General features: G+C 42.3%; 1 long non-coding RNA gene across 1 annotated transcript; it reads right to left on the bottom strand.

Annotated features, from left to right (window-relative positions):
- Positions 1-6,456: 6,456 nt before the first annotated feature.
- LOC124520325 (uncharacterized) lies at positions 6,457-17,113 on the bottom strand. Its single transcript, XR_006964302.1, has 3 exons — positions 16,785-17,113; positions 7,490-7,611; positions 6,457-6,787 (listed from the first exon to the last, which is right to left on the bottom strand). It is a non-coding gene; the product is annotated as an uncharacterized LOC124520325 (long non-coding RNA).
- Between the last annotated feature and the right edge of the window lie 281 nt (positions 17,114-17,394).

The raw sequence follows: 17,394 nt of genomic DNA, 5'->3' as shown, positions 1-17,394 counted from the left end.
GTGAGATTAACATTTAAGTCAGTAGAGTTTAAATTAAGCAGATTAACTCTATAGTGTGGGTGGGCCTCATCTGATCAGATGAAGGTTTTAATAGAAAAAGACCAACCTCCCCAAGCAAGAAAGAATTCTGCCAGCGACTGCCTTTGGACTCAAATTGCAATTTCTTCCAGAGTTTCAAGACTACAGGCTTACCCTGAAGATTTTGGACTTGCCAAGCCTCCAAATCATGTGAGTCAATTCCTTAAAATAAATCTTTTTCTCTCTAACTCCCTCTCTCTCTCTCTCATCTCCATCTCCACATCCTGTTGCTTTTGTTTTTCTGGAGAACCCTATTACCTCCTGCTATAGTTGAATTATTAGATCAAGTGATACCCCTATGCCATGCTACCCTTGGGAAATAAATGTAATAAAGCTGTATAAAACCACTTAGAACTGTGGATGAAAAGAGAGTATAATCCTTAATTAACAAGGAAATCTACCTCTTCATGAATATGAAGTATTTTATTGTTAACCTTCTTTTTGAAGATGAAGCCACTTTAATAGTGATTTTGTTTGGACCTTCAAGCGTGACAGATGGGTCATTTTATAGAATATCCTTCAGTTTGGGTTTGTCTGATACCTCCCCATGAGTAGATCTGGATTACATTTCTTTGGCAGGGATATCATGGAAGTGGTCCTGTGGCTCATGGTGGTCTGTCAGCAGACACATTTTGCTTTGTTTCATTACTGGTGATGTTAGCTTAGATCACTTGATCCTGAAGGTGTTTGCTGGACTTCTCCAGTGTAAATTTAGTGTGTTTTCCTTAGTAATTAGTGAATATTTTGAGGGGATGTACTTTAAGATTATGTAAATGTTCTGTTCCTCATCAAACCTTCAATTTCTCCATTTATCTATCTAAATATTTATGTATTTATATAATGGATTTCTCTGTTGTTTCATAGGTTTTAATTCATTCCTCTATTTTAGTACTCTAATTGTCTCAGATTTAGCCAGTGGGAACCTCTTCAAACTGGCTTCCTTTTGACATGTGACTTTTTTTTTTTTTTTGGAGCCCTTCCTTAGTTATGACTGAACAACATGTTCCAGGCTCATCATTTACTTTTTCCGTCTGAGCTCTGGAATCAGCTGTTTTCCCAAGGATCTCTGATTTCTTCAGTGGGGAATGGTACTGAGAAGGAAGACCTGGGTGTTGGGTGTGGTCATTTCTATTAGGGAGTTGCTATCCCTTTCCAGGGACAGAGTTAAGAAATTTGTATACACACACACACACACACACACACACACACACTTGCAATTGTATTTGTTGATCTATTTACATATATTAAAAACCATGTGTTCATATATTAAAAACCATGTGTTTAATATTTTCCATTCTAATCCAAAAATATAGGGTTCATTATAATTTTCTCCCTTTCCCTATTTGTAACTCCCTTCTCTGGTAAGGGGAAATTTGACTCCCATTATCCATAGTATATTTTCTTATTTGATCTTCTCACCCTGTTCAGTCTCTGGCACCCTGCTCTGGGCCACTGCATCTGTTCACATTTCAACCAAACACCTACCTTCCATGGCCCCTCATAATGGCTTCTGGACTAAATTGTTCAGAAAGGAAAGAGAGACGAAAGAGAACAATTCTTTTCAGCCAATTTTTTTTGAATGTGTACTACACAAAAGTACTAATCAAAAGATTATGCTGGGTGCTGTTTGGGACATGGAGGGAAATAAGATGCTTTGGAGTTTATAGACTTAGCAGGCAGCTGGGCTAGGTTGTATAGAGCAGTAACAAATGACTCCCAAATCTCAGGGGCTTAAGACCACAACAGTTTATTTTTCACTCATGTTTTATGTTCCTTGTCTCTCTGTTCTGTGTCATTTTTATTCCAGGACCCAGGCTGAAGGAACAAGCCCTTTTTAGGATGTACTGATCTGGGGATGATCTTGCAGCAGAGGAAAAAATGAGAGGAAGGAATTAGATGGCGATGTGTGAGTAGTATGTGAATGAATGGATGTGCTGTCCTATCTTGGGTATGATGGGTCTTGAGGTTTCTGAGTGGAAGTAGCCTATGTCACTTGGGCTTGTATGTCACTGACCAATGCAAGTTACAAAACCAAGCTTGACATGATCGGAATGAAAAGGTGCAATCCTTCTAAGAGACAGGAGGTGAATATCTGGGGGAGAAATGCAATAAACCACTTGGATCTGTGAGAAAACAGACATGTATGTATCTAACTAGCAGGCACAGCGTGAGAGAGGAAAATACATAGTCCGTTTAATTCCACTTTGCAGTAAGACAGGTAGAAAAAATATGACCATCTGAAGGGCATGGTCCATTTTGTGGCGTTAAAGAGAGAAAGACTTCAGGCAAAAGTGGGAAATTGAAGGAAAAGGAAAACAGCAGGTTCTTTAAGACCTGCTTTAAGACCTCTCTTTAAGAGAAGGAACATGATATAACATGTAATGTTTCTGACGAGGTAGATGGTCAGGTTAATAATTAAGGTTTGCAGTCTCCTTTCACCCACAGCCCTACAGGGTTTTGTAGAGCTTTATCAGTTTCATTTCCCAACAGGGGAACTCTGCAGAGCTATTTCTTGGACTAACACTTCATTTGTAACAGCATACAAAGAACCCACTATCACTGGACTGGATATATGGACAGAATGAAAACTTTTATTTTGAACGTTTCCCAGTGTAACGGTTTAAAAATAGTATCTCATTGTAGTTTTAACTCATATTTCACTTATTATGAGTGAGGACAAGCATCTGTTAAGTTTCATGTCTCTATCTCCATTTTATTGGGCAGTTTTTATTAATACTCTATGCCTAGTTTTCTATTGGGTTGTGGCTTTTTTTCTAATGATTTCTAGAAAAGGTTGAGGAGGATTTTGTTGGTCAGAGTTGAGATGAGGAATTCCGCGAGAACTGTGCCAGGTGCTAGGGATGGATGGGATCCAGTCTGTGGACTGAGTATCTCTCTCTAGATTACCGCAAGTGAAAAGACTCACCTGTTTCAAGTATCCAGGAAATAGCAATGAGTTCAAGTGGTAGGGCTTAGGGCTCATGATGTGCTTTGGCAGGAGCACAGTCCCATTCTGGGCAAAGAGAAGTTCTTAGTATCTTAGGTTGCACTTTCTAAAAGCAGCCTCTGAGATGGAGGTTTTTTTCAAGTGATTTTTTTTCTGGAGTCCTCTCAGGAGAAGATGAGTGAGAGAACCAGGACAAGTTAAAGGAGGAAAACTAAGCAAGGAGGTGGTCTCCTCGGGAGACTAGCTTCAGCCTGGCCCCCTGGGGAAGCTCTGGAGCATGAACCACATCACAGAGATGGCCATCCCTCCCTTGACAGAAGTGACTTGCCATTTGTGCTTCATGTCAGTAAGTCATTGGTGGAGGTCTGGGGAGGGGAGGGAGGGGAGAGCATAGCTTCCAGGTCAAGATGGTTCCAGCTGGGTGGAGGGCAGTTCTCTAGAGAAGGGAGCAGCTGCAAGTTGTTAGTAGTCACCACTTACAGCAGCTGAGGGACAGGTGCACCTGCCTTTAAAAGGAATCTGGGCGGGGCACTAACAGCTTCCATCGCATTTAGTAGGATCCAGAGTTCCCCCAGGAATCCTGCAGCATCTGCCAATGTATGGTTCCAACTGTACTTGAATGTCCCCTAAAAATGTCCGCAAATAGCAAGTGAAAAAGCTTTCAACAAAAGCTAATGGATATAGCCTAGAAACATAATTGTGAAACTCATGAATCAGAGTTTGACTTGTAGTTGCATTGCCTAGGATAATCATTTGTCATCTTGAGCAAGACACTCTCCTGGGACCCGAGTGTTAGTTTATGAACATTTTGATTATTCTTGAGTCCCAGCTGCAAAATGCCAGAAGCTCGACTCTTCAAATATATCACTTAGTTACAGGTGGTAATGGCTCCAATGATGGTGGCAGAGGTTATCCCAAGCAAATATTTATAATTGACAATGAATGTGTGAGCAGGATGCTAACGAATGGATGTGCTGATTACTTTCCCCTGCCACAAACATTAGCTCTTGTTTGGTTTAACTGGCAAACTGACACTAGATTAGAGATGACAGAATGCTGGCAAAGATCCACAGTGGGGAAGAATATTAAGAAAATTAGTAAATTGTGTAACTTTTGATTCTTCTAGTTCCAAATCTAAATCATTTCTGGGTGTTAGGAGGTTATAGCTTAATTATAGGCCTAAAAGAGAAGCAATTAGATTTACAAGTATGTTTGGATTTTTGAAGTCTTTTCATTTTAGCACAGGAAGTCAAGCTGATGACATCTGGTTGGATTCAGGTGGATATATTCGAGATTAGATATATACATAAAACAAACATTTTGTTCTTTCCAGTTGTTCTTTCCTGTTATATGCATTAGTATTGAGTTTTTGATTATAATGTATAATGTAGTTTTGTATATCCATGAATATATTTGCTTGGCTTGTCAGTAACATTGTTCTATGTTTTCATGGTGGTCTTGGCTGGTGGTATTATCATTCATAAAGGTGACCACTCTTTCCAGCAGAGTGTTGGTGGCTTTATGTTTTGATATTTTTTGCATCTGAACCTCTCAGCTGCTGAATATGCCTTTCAGTGTCATACATTAGCTCTTACTGACAAGGCTCCACATGCGGAGGCATGGGGGTGTGCCTTCCAGGCAGGAGTGTCTTGTATTTATGGCATGACAGGTTCTGAGCTTAGCCTATACCTTGGGGGTGCCTTGGTGGGCACTTTGTCTTCTGGTGATCCACCAACATTTTGACCTGCTCATTCTGTGGGATGTCTATTGTATATCAGTGAGTCACAAAGTAGAAGTGAATGCCAGGGGAGCAGATGTGGTGACCCAGTGTGCATGAAGTGTCTTGGAAAGAGTGACTCTGTAGAGTATTGTTTTTCCAATGAATCTGCCATGTCCCCATTTGGGCCTCCTTAATCTAGCAGTTGGACTTTTCTTTAAGGCATTTTAAAAGCTCCCAGATCAAGAGTGAGAAGAGGGGAGAGGGAATCAGCAGGTGTGTCCACTGATGGGGTAAAGTGGGCTTTTGATCACAGCCTTTCCTAGAAGCATAGCCATATAGGGATGTGTATACCCTGCTGTTTTAAATTTCTGACACAGCAATGCAGAATGAGGGCACTGCCTCCTCCTTCAGTTACTGTGTGAGTTTCTCCAGGAGTCAGAATAGCAATGACGGGGTGACAGTTCACGTGTGGCAGCTCAAGGCTCGTTTACTGAGAACTTACTATATTCCAGGTACTGTGCTAAGGAAAACACACATGCTATCTTATCAAGGTTCTTCTAACCACCCACTGTTATACTAAAGGTACTAAGAGTAATTACCCTTATTATCCTAATTTTGCAGTCAAGAAAACTGAAGTCTGAGGAATTTAAATAAGTTTGTAGATTACACAGTTAGCAACAGAGGAGCTAGGCTTCCTACCCCAACCCTCCTGGCATCAAGACGCATGGTCTGAACCATCAGGTTAAATTGCCTCCAGGGCCAGTGCTTGCAAGGCCAGGCAACAGCTTGATTCTGAGAACTGGGTGTCCACAGCACAGGTGAGTTCCTGTTTTTGCAGTTACCTGGTGACCTGTCCTGGATAGGGGAGCATTTAAAAATTTTTTAAAAGCTTATTTATTTTGTGTGTGTGTGTGAGAGAGAGAGAGCAAACACAGAGGGAGGGCCAGAGAGAGAGAGGGAGAGAGAGAATCCCAAGTAGGGTCTGTGCTGTTAGTGCAGAGCCTGATGCAGGACTCGATCTCACTAACGATGAGATCATGACCTGAGCCGAAATCATGAGTTGGACGCTTAACTGACTGAGCCCCAGGAGCCCCAGGAGCCCCAGTTTTTTAGTAATTTTTAATCCTAACCACTTGGACTAACATATTTATTCATGTGAGTTTCTCTGATCACTTTAAGCAAAGAAAGGTGTTCTTGACTTGTCACCATTGTCATTTGCTCTGCAAATTCAGGCTGATGCCACATCCTGTCACCTTCACTTTTCTGGCTCCTTAAATCAGCTTGCAACCCCTGCCACGCAGTCCTAGATAAGGCTCAGGTCAGGCCATTTCCTTAGACTTCTTGTACCCATAACTTTCCATAGGAGTCAGTGTCAAAATCCTTCTAGAACTGTCCTTTCCATCTGTCACTGCAAACATGCTGTTCCACTGGGAAGCTTGATGGTTGTTGTCCACTGAGTGCAAATCAGGGCCTTGGCTTTTGCTTTCTTTCTCCAGGTCACAAAGAGCATGTTGCTTTCCTTATTTCCATTGTCTGTCCTGCCCAGACCCACTTATTTTTTTTTTTAATTTTTTAATGTTTATTTATTTTTGACAGAGAGAGACAGAGCATGAGCAGGGGAAGGGCAGAGAGAGAGGGAAACACAGAATCTGAAGCAGGATCCAGGCTCTGAGCTGTCAGAACAGAGCCCGACGTGGGGGTCAAACTCACAGACTGTGAGATCATGACCTGAGCCAAAGTCGAGTCAGGCACTTAACCGACTGAGCCACCCAGGTGCCCCAGGAAACCCAGAGCAGTTTAGTTGGGTGCCTCTGGCTCAAAGATCCTTGCGAAGTAATAGTCCACTTGTTGATCAGGGCTGCAGTCATCTGAAGATTTGGCTAGGGCACGAGGATCTACTTCCAAGATCAGTCATGTGGCTGTCACAGGCTTCGGCTCCTCATGGGCCTTGGACTGCAGGTCCTCATTCCTTGTCATAGCCTGTGGACCTCTTCATAAGGTGGCTCACAATATGGCAGCTGGCTTCCCCAAGAGTGAGTGACCTAAGAGAGAGCGAGAGAGGAAATGTAAGAGAGAGTGTTCAAGATGGAAGCCATAGTCTTGTTGTATTCTAATCTCAAAAGTGACACCCTGTTACTTCTGTCATATTCTATTCATTATAAGTGAGTCAGTGAGTGCGGCCTGTACTCAAGGGAAATATAGAGGGGCAGGAACACCAGAAGATGAGAATCAGTGGGGGCCATCTTAGAGTTGGCCTATTATATCCCCAATAGTCTACTCTCCACCCAGTAACCAGAGATATAATTTTTAAAAACTTTTTATTTTGAGATAGAGATTCCAAAGATGTGAGTTTAACATATATATCAAATCATGTCACCTGCTCAAAACCTTTCAATGGCTTCCCCATGTCCAAAGTCCTTATCATGACCTACGGTCTCCTTCAGGAATCTTAGCTATTTTTCTGACCCCTTTTCTTTCCTTCCACTCTTCCTTTGCCTCCTTCATCCTCCCTACGTAGACCTCCACTATTTCTGCCAAACCCACTCCTGTCTTGAGACCTTGAACTTGCTGTTCCCTCCTCATTGGACTCTCTTCTCAGGATAGCTACAGGCTTCATTCAGGTGTCTTTGGAAGTGGCCCCTCCTCAGAGACACCTCCCGTGGCCCCCCTAACCAGAATGTACCCCTCGTTAGTTTCTACTCCCTTATTTGGTTTAATTTTTGTCTGTGTCACGTATCACTTACCTGACAAATTATTTGTAATTACTTGTGTATTTCTGTATCATCCAGTAGAATATTAAACTCCTTGGAGGCAGGGACTTGGTTTTGTGTTTGCCTGTATCCTTGAGGGCTAAGACGATGCCTTGCTGTAAATAGGTGATTATACCATGTCTCATCAGATTGAATCACGTGGAAACAATAAACCAAACCCAAAGGGAAAATAAAATGTTTTCTTCTTTTTTTTTTTATTCTTTTTTATGTACATTTCTTAAACTTAATTAATTAGTTTATTTTTTTATATATATATATGAAATTTATTGACAAATTGGTTTCCATACAACACCCAGTGCTCATCCCAAAAGGTGCCCTCCTCAATACCCATCACCCACCCTCCCCTCCCTCCCACCCCCCATCAACCCTCAGTTTGTTCTCAGTTTTTAACAGTCTCTTATGCTTTGGCTCTCTCCCACTCTAACCTCTTTTTTTTTTTTTCCTTCCCCTCCCCCATGGGTTCCTGTTAAGTTTCTCAGGATCCACATAAGAGTGAAACCATATGGTATCTGTCTTTCTCTGTATGGCTTATTTCACTTAGCATCACACTCTCCAGTTCCATCCACGTTGCTACAAAAGGCCATATTTCATTTTTTCTCATTGCCACGTAGTATTCCATTGTGTATATAAACCACAATTTCTTTATCCATTCATCAGTTGATGGACATTTAGGCTCTTTCCATAATTTGGCTATTGTTGACAGTGCTGCTATGAACATTGGGGTACAAGTGCCCCTATGCATCAGTACTCCTGTATCCCTTGGATAAATTCCTAGCAGTGCTATTGCTGGGTCATAGGGTAGGTCTATTTTTAATTTTCTGAGGAACCTCCACACTGTTTTCCAGAGCGGCTGCACCAATTTGCATTCCCACCAACAGTGCAAGAGGGTTCCCGTTTCTCCACATCCTCTCCAGCATCTATAGTTTCCTGATTTGTTCATTTTGGCCACTCTGACTGGCGTGAGGTGATACCTGAGTGTGGTTTTGATTTGTATTTCCCTGATAAGGAGCGATGCTGAACATCTTTTCATGTGCCTGTTGGCCATCTGGATGTCTTCTTTAGAGAAGTGTCTATTCATGTTTTCTGCTCATTTCTTCACTGGGTTATTTGTTTTTCGGGTGTGGAGTTTGGTGAGCTCTTTATAGATTTTAGATACTAGCCCTTTGTCCGATATGTCATTTGCAAATATCTTTTCCCATTCCGTTGGTTGCCTTTTAGTTTTGTTGGTTGTTTCCTTTGCTGTGCAGAAGCTTTTTATCTTCATAAGGTCCCAGTAATTCACTTTTGCTTTTAATTCCCTTGCCTTTGGGGATGTGTCGAGTAAGAGATTGCTACGGCTGAGGTCAGAGAGGTCTTTTCCTGCTTTCTCCTGTAAAGGATCTGTATGCTGAAAACTATAGAAAGCTTATGAAGGTAATTGAAGAAGATTTAAAGAAATGGAAAGACATTCCCTGCTCATGGATTGGAAAAATAAATATTGTCAAAATGTCAATACTACCCAAAGCTATCTACACATTCAATGCAATCCCAATCAAAATTGCACCAGCATTCTTCTTGAAACTAGAACAAGCATCCTAAAATTCATATGGAACCACAAAAGGCCCCGAATAGCCAAAGGAATTTTGAAGAAGAAGACCAAAGCAGGAGGCATCACAATCCCAGACTTTAGCCTCTACTACAAAGCTGTAATCATCAAGACAGCATGGTATTGGCACAAAAACAGACACACAGACCAATGGAATAGAATAGAAACCCCAGAACTAGACCCACAAACGTATGGCCAACTCATCTTTGACAAAGCAGGAAAGAACATCCAATGGAAAAAAGACAGCCTCTTTAACAAATGGTGCTGGGAGAACTGGACAGCAACATGCAGAAGGTTGAAACTAGACCACTTTCTCACACCATTTACAAAAATAAACTCAAAATGGATAAAGGACCTAAATGTGAGACAGGAAACCATAAAATGTTTTCTATGACGTCCCTATCCTGTGCTCCACACCCCACCTCCTGCCCTCAGAGTAGCACCAATAGCAGCTAGGAGTTTTTATCCTCAAGAAGTTTGAATTCGAACGCAATCCTCATAGCACACTGGAAACCCACCGAGAGCCCAAATGGCAACTTGATGGGACGTCTCTTTGCAGTCTCCTTTGCCTTTGAATGTGAACACAGCAGCCCTTCTCCTGGGAGCCTGTAGTGAGGTGTGATGCAATTCATGGCTAAGAGCGAGGAGGCTGGAGAGCGTGGGCTGACTGAGGTAGCAGCCGGGGCAACAGGGAATTGGAGAACCGATTTGTAAGTGCTTCTCGCCAGCGTGGTAACTTCAGTTCAAGCCTCCTCTGCAGTGACGGGGGACAAGCCCAAGGCTGAATGATTGATTCTGTTGTCTTTACTTCAATAACAAACTATCAAGGATATTGTGGTGGAAAGTTTCTGAAGTACCTTTTAACATGTCAGACTTTTATCCTGAACTCCATAACTTGCTAGGAGATGCTCGAGGCTAGTGCAAGGGATGGGGAAGGGGATATGCTGGGAGATTTTTATCATCGTGTGGTGAGAGCAGAATCTGGTGCTTTTTGTGTTAAAAGAGGAGCACTTGCTTTTTGTGTTAAAAGAGTACACGGCAGCTGGGGAATCACCGGGACTGTGAACGGAGTCTCTGGCTGCTGGAGTTTTATGGGATTTTTCCTGCTTTAAAACATTAGAATCTCTTGTATAATCCACAGACTATTTTTACTGAGTAGCACTTGAATGTGAGAAGAGTCCTTTCGAATAATTTCTGGGCAACAAATTCGGTGGCATAATCTTTATTTCTGTGTGGCATGGTGGATCCTAAAAGGCCTTTCAAAGAAAATTCTTTTGCCTCTCAAAGTCATACGTATTGGGGAACAGTTGCTTCATACTATCTAGAAATCAATTAAAAGAGACAGTACTCATTTATCCAAGTCTGTATTTTCTCCCCTTTAAAATGGTGCTGGGGTGCCTGGGTAGCTCAGTTGGTTGAGTGTCCAACTCTTGATTTCGGCTCAGGTCATGATCCCAGGGTTGTGGCATAGAGCCTGCTTAAGATTCTCTCTGTCTCTGGGGCACCTGGGTGGCTCAGTCCATTAAGTGTCTGACTTCAGCTCAGGTCACCTTCTTGCACCATCTTGTTTCTGAGTTCAAATCCCACAATGGGCTCTGTGCTATCAGTGCAGAGCCCTCTTCCGATCCTTTGTCTCTCTCTCTCTGCCCCTCCCCTGCTTGCAGTCTCTCTCTGTCTCTCTCAAAATAAATAAATAAACTTAAAAAAATTAATCTTTCAGAATCTCTCTCTCCCTCCTTCTCTCCCGGACATGCTCTCTCTCTCTCTCTCTCTCTCTCTCTCAAAAACAAAAATTAAAAAAGAAAATGGGGCTGATAGTCCTGCCGTATAGGGTTATCAGGAAGATTAAATGAAACGATAGAACCACAGCTCTCAATTCTGAGTTTTACAGAGAGTAGCCCTTCCATAAATTGTTGTCATCCTTGTTATAACATTATTATTTCAAGAAAGAAAGAAAGTAAAGCATCCAACTCATAGCCTTAACAGCAGTTTAAGGAAGTAGTTCCCAAGACGTGACCAGCCAGAGAGCAAGCTCAATGCTGGTGACTTTATATCAACTTGCACAACTTTCAGGTTTAAACTGGTTTAGCACCAGCGCCTTGCTTCTATCATTCAGAGTTAAACATGGTGTTCTTGATGACAACTAATTTGTATCCTTTTTAATTTGTAATTTTTACTTTAAAAAATAGGTTACACACTTGTTTCAAAATGCGAACGGCACAAATCTGCCCTTCTTCCCCGCCACCAGCTCCCTCTTGGAGGCATCCATGGTTAATAATGTCTTAATAGTCTAGTTAAATACAAAGACTTGCATATATTTCCCCCTTCACACAAATGGAAGCACGTGGTACTTGTTCTGCACCTTCCTTTTCACTTAGTAACTTACATCAACAACAATCCTCATTTTTTTAATGGTTGTATAGAATTCTTTGTGTGAATGACCGTAATTTATAAGTCTCCTATTAATGAAAATCAGGCTGTTTCAGTCCTTTGCTATTCCAGTTGCAGTGAATAATCTTTCTTGTGCATACGTTATTTTTCACAAATGCAAGTATACCTGAAGGGTAAAATGGAAGAAGAGTCATTTGGTGGGAATCGCCAAGGGGCCCTTGGAACGGTGCTCATCATCTGCACTGTCACCCACAGTGCACGAGCAAGCCTGTTTCCCCACAGCTCACCGCCACAGGGTGACATCGAATGTTTTGCAGCTCTGATACATTGATAAGTGAAGTTTTAATTTGCATTTCTCTGATGAGTATAAATGAACACTTAGAAAAATACGCTTAAGAGCTTTTCTGCAAACTGGTGGTTCTTTGCACATTCCTCTCTTGGGCTGTTGGTAAATTGGGATGTTAAAGATTGGAGTCTATTGGATGGTTGAAAGAAACAGGTCTTAACATTGATAGATCAGTATTCATGTTCTGGTTCAGTCTTTTATTCGTTATGCAAATACGTTTGTGCTTCAGTGTTGTCATCTTTAAAACAATGACAGTGCTTACTTCACAGGGCTCCAGGGAGTATAGTTGGGGAGTGAGGGTATAAGAGCTCCTGGCTTTGGGGGTCCCAAACAGACCAGGTTCAGCCGCTCGCTGCTGACCAATCCAAAGGCAGTGAAATGAGTGGAGGTGAAACAAGAAAGGAATTTAGTTCAATGAGGCCCACACCAGGAAGATAGCTGACTAGTGTCTCAAAGACTGTCTCCAAAGTGCCAAAAATTCTGCAGGGTTTATGTTAGGGAAAAAGTGGGGCAAAGCTTGGCGGGTATGCATAGGTGGGCAGTGAGGGTCAAGTCAATCACTTTCTTGCAGTCAATCATGGGTAGGGGCTTGCTGACTCAGGGCTGCCCTTATTGTTTGAGGGGTAGTTTCCTTTCCTATCAGGGGATGCTTTGCCTGAAGGGTCTTTTGCCTGAGTTCAGAGATAAGCTGGAAAGGAGATCTTAATCAATTAGAAAGTTTGAGGTCTATATGGAGGTCGTTGAAAGTCCTCTTTCAGGAGGATTAAAAGAGATAACTTATGTAACAGTATAATAGCTAGCCCTTTGTAGGGAGGGGCTCAATAAGTTAAAAAGTGTTTTTCTTTTCCTCCTCCGTGATTTTCTAAAGATCGCAACAAAACTTTTCCATATTCCTAAGGAGCCACACATAATTTATAGGAAAAAGAAAAAAAAAAAAAGAATGAAAGGAAAAAGGTCCAGGAGAGGAAGAAATAAAGGGTGGGACAGAGAAGCCTTGTTGGCTTAGGTATCTTGACTCCTTTTTTATCTTGCTGCCCAGCATGCTTCTAAAGCCCCTTCTTCCTCTGAAGGTGGTCAGGGAATACAGGCTAATTTTAATATTAGCATAAGCGAAACATAATTAGGGAAGTAAATCTGCTGTGTCTGGATGCACATTATGAATTACAAAGTCAATAATGTAATATGGCTTTAAAAAGCCCTTTGCTGCTCAGCATTATTGGGGGGTTATCAGGGCTTTGCCCAAGACCTTAACATGAGCTCTCCAGAATGTTTACTGAACTGACTTGGTGCAATGTTTCTTTCTGCTAGCAAAATAGCAAAAATGTCATCTTCCAGTCCTTTCCCTGGGCAGATGTGTGTTATTACTCTCTGTATCACCGGTGCCTAGCCCAGTGCCAAGCACATAGAAGAGGCTGAATCTAACTGAATCATGGGCTGAGACATGAGCTTTTGAAATTCAACATGAATCACTGTTAAAACCCCAAAGAATGAAAACATCTCTGACTTTCAAAAAGGACATTGATGCGTTTTTCTGCTCTACATCCATTTAATAAGCCAGAGTTATCTACAGAGCCATGCTTTTCAACCTTTTTTTTTTTTTAGTTCACAAGATCCTATTTTTATTTTATGTCAAATTTCCTCTCTGACTCACCAAATGTGATATGCTATATATTCATAAGAAATAAAAATAATTGTAAATCTGTTTTGTGAATTACTTAATATCTCGTGGGAGAGATGGAAAGATGGTAAAGTGCTGTAAAGCCATGATGGAAAATTCATGCTCTGGAGATTCCAGGATGTGATATTTTAATAGCCTCTTAGAAGGGTGAATGCTGGGGATGACTTTCTCATATTTTTTCTCTTTCTAACTATTTAAAACTCTGCTCTCTATAGGCCCAGGTTGCAATTTATTATGCATAAACGTGGCTCTTGCTTCAGCGTGGATTTCACCAAGCTAAGAATGAGAGTTTCTCACAAGCCCCACCTTTATCTGCTGATATTGGAGGGTCTGATCCCTGTAGTTCCCTTCAGAGAAGGTGTGCAGATTACTGCAACCGTCTGCATGTTTCCTTCTGGCAATTTGCGGACTTTACCTAGATTAATAAATTCTTCTCTGCATGTGCTTGAAAAGCCATTTAAACACTCCTCCTCCTTCACAGTGTCTGCACCCATACCCTGGGGTGGGGACCCGGAGGCTCTTTTAGTGGCCAGTGCACTCAGCAATCTGACATCTAGGAAGACTGCAGGAACGAACACCCCAATACCTTTCTACGTTTTAACACATTTTAGCCTCAGGATTATTTTTTGGACGTGGCACTAAGGTCAAGTGTTTCTAAAACATTTCTGCAAGGGCTTGGAGTCTGGAGGTGGACCCTAAAGTGCCAGATGAGATTATAGACAGTTCAAGCTCTCTGGAGATTTCTGTTTACTTGTTGGACACTTTCCCTCTCTTTATTCCCTTCACCATGTTTATCCATCTTCCTTATCACTGATGTCTTCTTCAGAGAATGTGCACAGAATGAGCAAATGCAGCACATCTTGATTAAGTCTATCAGTTGATCTGGTAAGGGAGGGTCAGTCTCATAGGCAGACTCTCATTTGTGGTCCAGCATCAAGATCCGCCTGTTCCTGAGACCTGTGACCATGGATAGTTGAAAGTTGCCAACATGCAATCTTGTAAGTGAAGACTTCAGGAAGAGACCCAGTTAGGCTTCTAGGTTTGAACATACACTCCAGGGTAGGAACCCGATAACTTAGCAGGAACTCTCGCAAGTAAGGGCTTGCCAAGAATGGGAGAGTGACTCAACAGGGACTCAGGGGGCAAGATAGGAACAGTGAAGACCTTCCTGGTTAGTCTCAGAAAAGATCATCTGAAGGGTATGAGGAGCTACAGGAATTGAGGTAAAGAACGAGGAAGTTCAGGCTGACAAACTGCTTCAGTCACCATGTGCTCCCTTATTTCCCTCCTGCTAATTGTAGTTTGAAAATCAGCAACAACTACCCCTCACAGTAATCAGTGTTTATAAGTGCATGGGCACACATTTGAGAGTTATACATGTAATACTTAGGCGCTCTACAGCTAAAATTATTGTGTTTGTGTAATTTGTTTCTCGAAAGATGACCTCAGTAGGATATAATCGAGAAGCAGCTCTATTTTTCTCCTGCCACTGCCTATAAACACACTGGGTCAGACCTCTGTTCAAAGCTTCTTGAACGCAACCAGGTGTACAGACAGTTCTTTGGACTCTTGTCACCTTACTGAATTCTCTTATCATTCACAATGGTTTTCAATAGTTTCTCCTGTGTTTTTCGAAATATTCATTACATCAAATGAACATAGTGGAGATTTAAGTTGTTCTTCTCATTTACACCTAAAAAAAATTGTTTTAATGATTATTTATCTTTGAGAGACAGTGAAAGAGCATGAGCAGGAGAGGGGCAGAGAGGGGGAGAGGGAGACACAGAATCTGAAGCAGGATCCATCCAAGCTCTGAGCTGTCAGCACAGAGCCCGACGCGGGGCTCAAACTCATGGAGCGTGAGATCATGACCTGAGTGGAAGTCAGATGCTCAATCAGCTGAGCCACCCAGGCGCCCCATAATGTTTATTTATTCTTGAGAGAGAGAGAGACAGAGTGTGAGGAGGGGAGGGGCAGAAAGAGAGGGAGACATAGAAGCTGAAGCAGGCTCCAGGATCCAAGCTGTCAGCACAGAGCCCGACGCGGGGCTCAAACCCATGGACTGTGAGATCACGGCCTGAACCAAAGTGGGACTTTGAGCCACCCAGATGCCCCTCATTTACACTTTTAATTTCATTTTCTTTTCTAAGTATGTTTACTCCAGTAAATAAGAATAGTGATAGTGGGTATTTCTTATCTTTTGATTCTTAAAAACATAGCTGAGCCTACAAAGAAATGCATACTTTTGTATAATGCAGCTGGGAACATACATGGTTCATACCTGGTGATGCCGCTTCTAAGCAGTTAGAAGCATTCTAAGAGATTAATAAATAACAATGTACTATTATTTTTTATTTTTTTTAATGTTTATTTATTTTTGAGAGAGAGAGAGAGACAGAGTGTGAGCAGGGGAGGGGCAGAGAGAGAAGGAGACACAGAATCCGAAGCAGGCTTCAGGCTCTGAGCTGTCAGCACAGAGCCAGACGCGGGGCTTGAACCCATGAGCTGTGAGATCATGACCTGAGTCAAAGTCAGACGCTTAATCGACTGAGCCACTCAGGCACCCCAATAGCAATGTATTATTTATCAATTTTATTTCATAGTAGTATTATTTGTAATGATGAAAAATTAGAAGCAATCTAAATGTTCAACACAGAGAATGGTTAAATATATTATGTTATATCTACCCATATAAAATCAGGCTGTGTTATTTATTAATACATAACAAAGCACCCCAAAACTTAGTGGTTTAAAACAATAAACATTTACTAATTTTGAAATTTATTTTGAGAGAGAGAGAGTGAAAGAGAGAGCGCACACATGAATGAGTGCCCAAGGAGAGGAGGGGCCGAAAGAGAGAGGGAGGAGAATCCCAAGCAGGCTCCTTGCTGTCAGCACGGCCCAATGCGGGGCTTGATCTCACCAACTGTAAGATCGTGACCCAAATTGAAATCAAGAGTTAGATGCTGGGGCGCCTGGGTGGCGCAGTCGGTTAAGCGTCCGACTTCAGCCAGGTCACGATCTCGCGGTCCGGGAGTTCGAGCCCCGCGTCGGGCTCTGCGCTGATGGCTCAGAGCCTGGAGCCTGTTTCCGATTCTGTGTCTCCCTCTCTCTCTGCCCCTCCCCCGTTCATGCTCTGTCTCTCTCTGTCCCAAAAATAAATAAAAACGTTGAAAGGAAAAAAAAAAATTAAAAAAAAAAAAAAAAAAGAGTCAGTTGCTTAAACAACTGAGCCACCCAGGTGCCCCAACAATGAACATCATCTCACCCAATATCTGTGGGAACCCAGGAGAAACTTAACTGGATAGTCGTGCCTCAGGATATATCTTGAGGTTTCTGTCAGGAAGTCGGCCTGGGCTGTGGTCATCTGCTGCTTGATCGGGGCTGCGGGTTCTGCTTCCAAGGTAGCTCACACACTGGGTAAGATAGTGCTGGTTTCTGGCAGGAGGTCTCGAGTCCTCACGACACGGACCTCCCCATAGGACTGGAGCATCTTCTCATGACGTGGTAGCTGGTTTCTCCCATAGTGAATGATCTAAGAGAAAGCAAAGTGGAAACTGCAATGTCTTCTGTGAAGTCACACTCTGTTATTTTCATAGTATCCTATGAGTCATACAGCTCAGTTGTGTTGTGGGAGGGGCCTAAATGGGGTCATGAACACCAGGAGGTAAGAACTATTGGGGGTCATCAGGGAGGCTGGTTACTGCAGTCTGTGCCTCGACCCCAGTGATTCATCTCCTTCACATATGCAAAATGCACTTAACCTTTCACAAGGCCCCCGAAGTTTTATCCTCTTACAGCATCTATTCCGAGGCCAGAATCTCACCATCTAAAATCAGGTCTAGGCGGGTGCCCGAGTGGCCTAGTTGGTTAAGCAT

This window comes from Lynx rufus, unplaced genomic scaffold (genome assembly GCF_022079265.1).
Source record: "Lynx rufus isolate CCGP_SWC_20201006 ecotype Redwood Valley unplaced genomic scaffold, mLynRuf1.p SCAF_3, whole genome shotgun sequence".
Lineage (NCBI taxonomy): Eukaryota > Metazoa > Chordata > Mammalia > Carnivora > Felidae > Lynx > Lynx rufus.
Note: the sequence above shows the minus strand (reverse complement) of the source record. Positions and strands in the feature narration are given on the sequence as shown.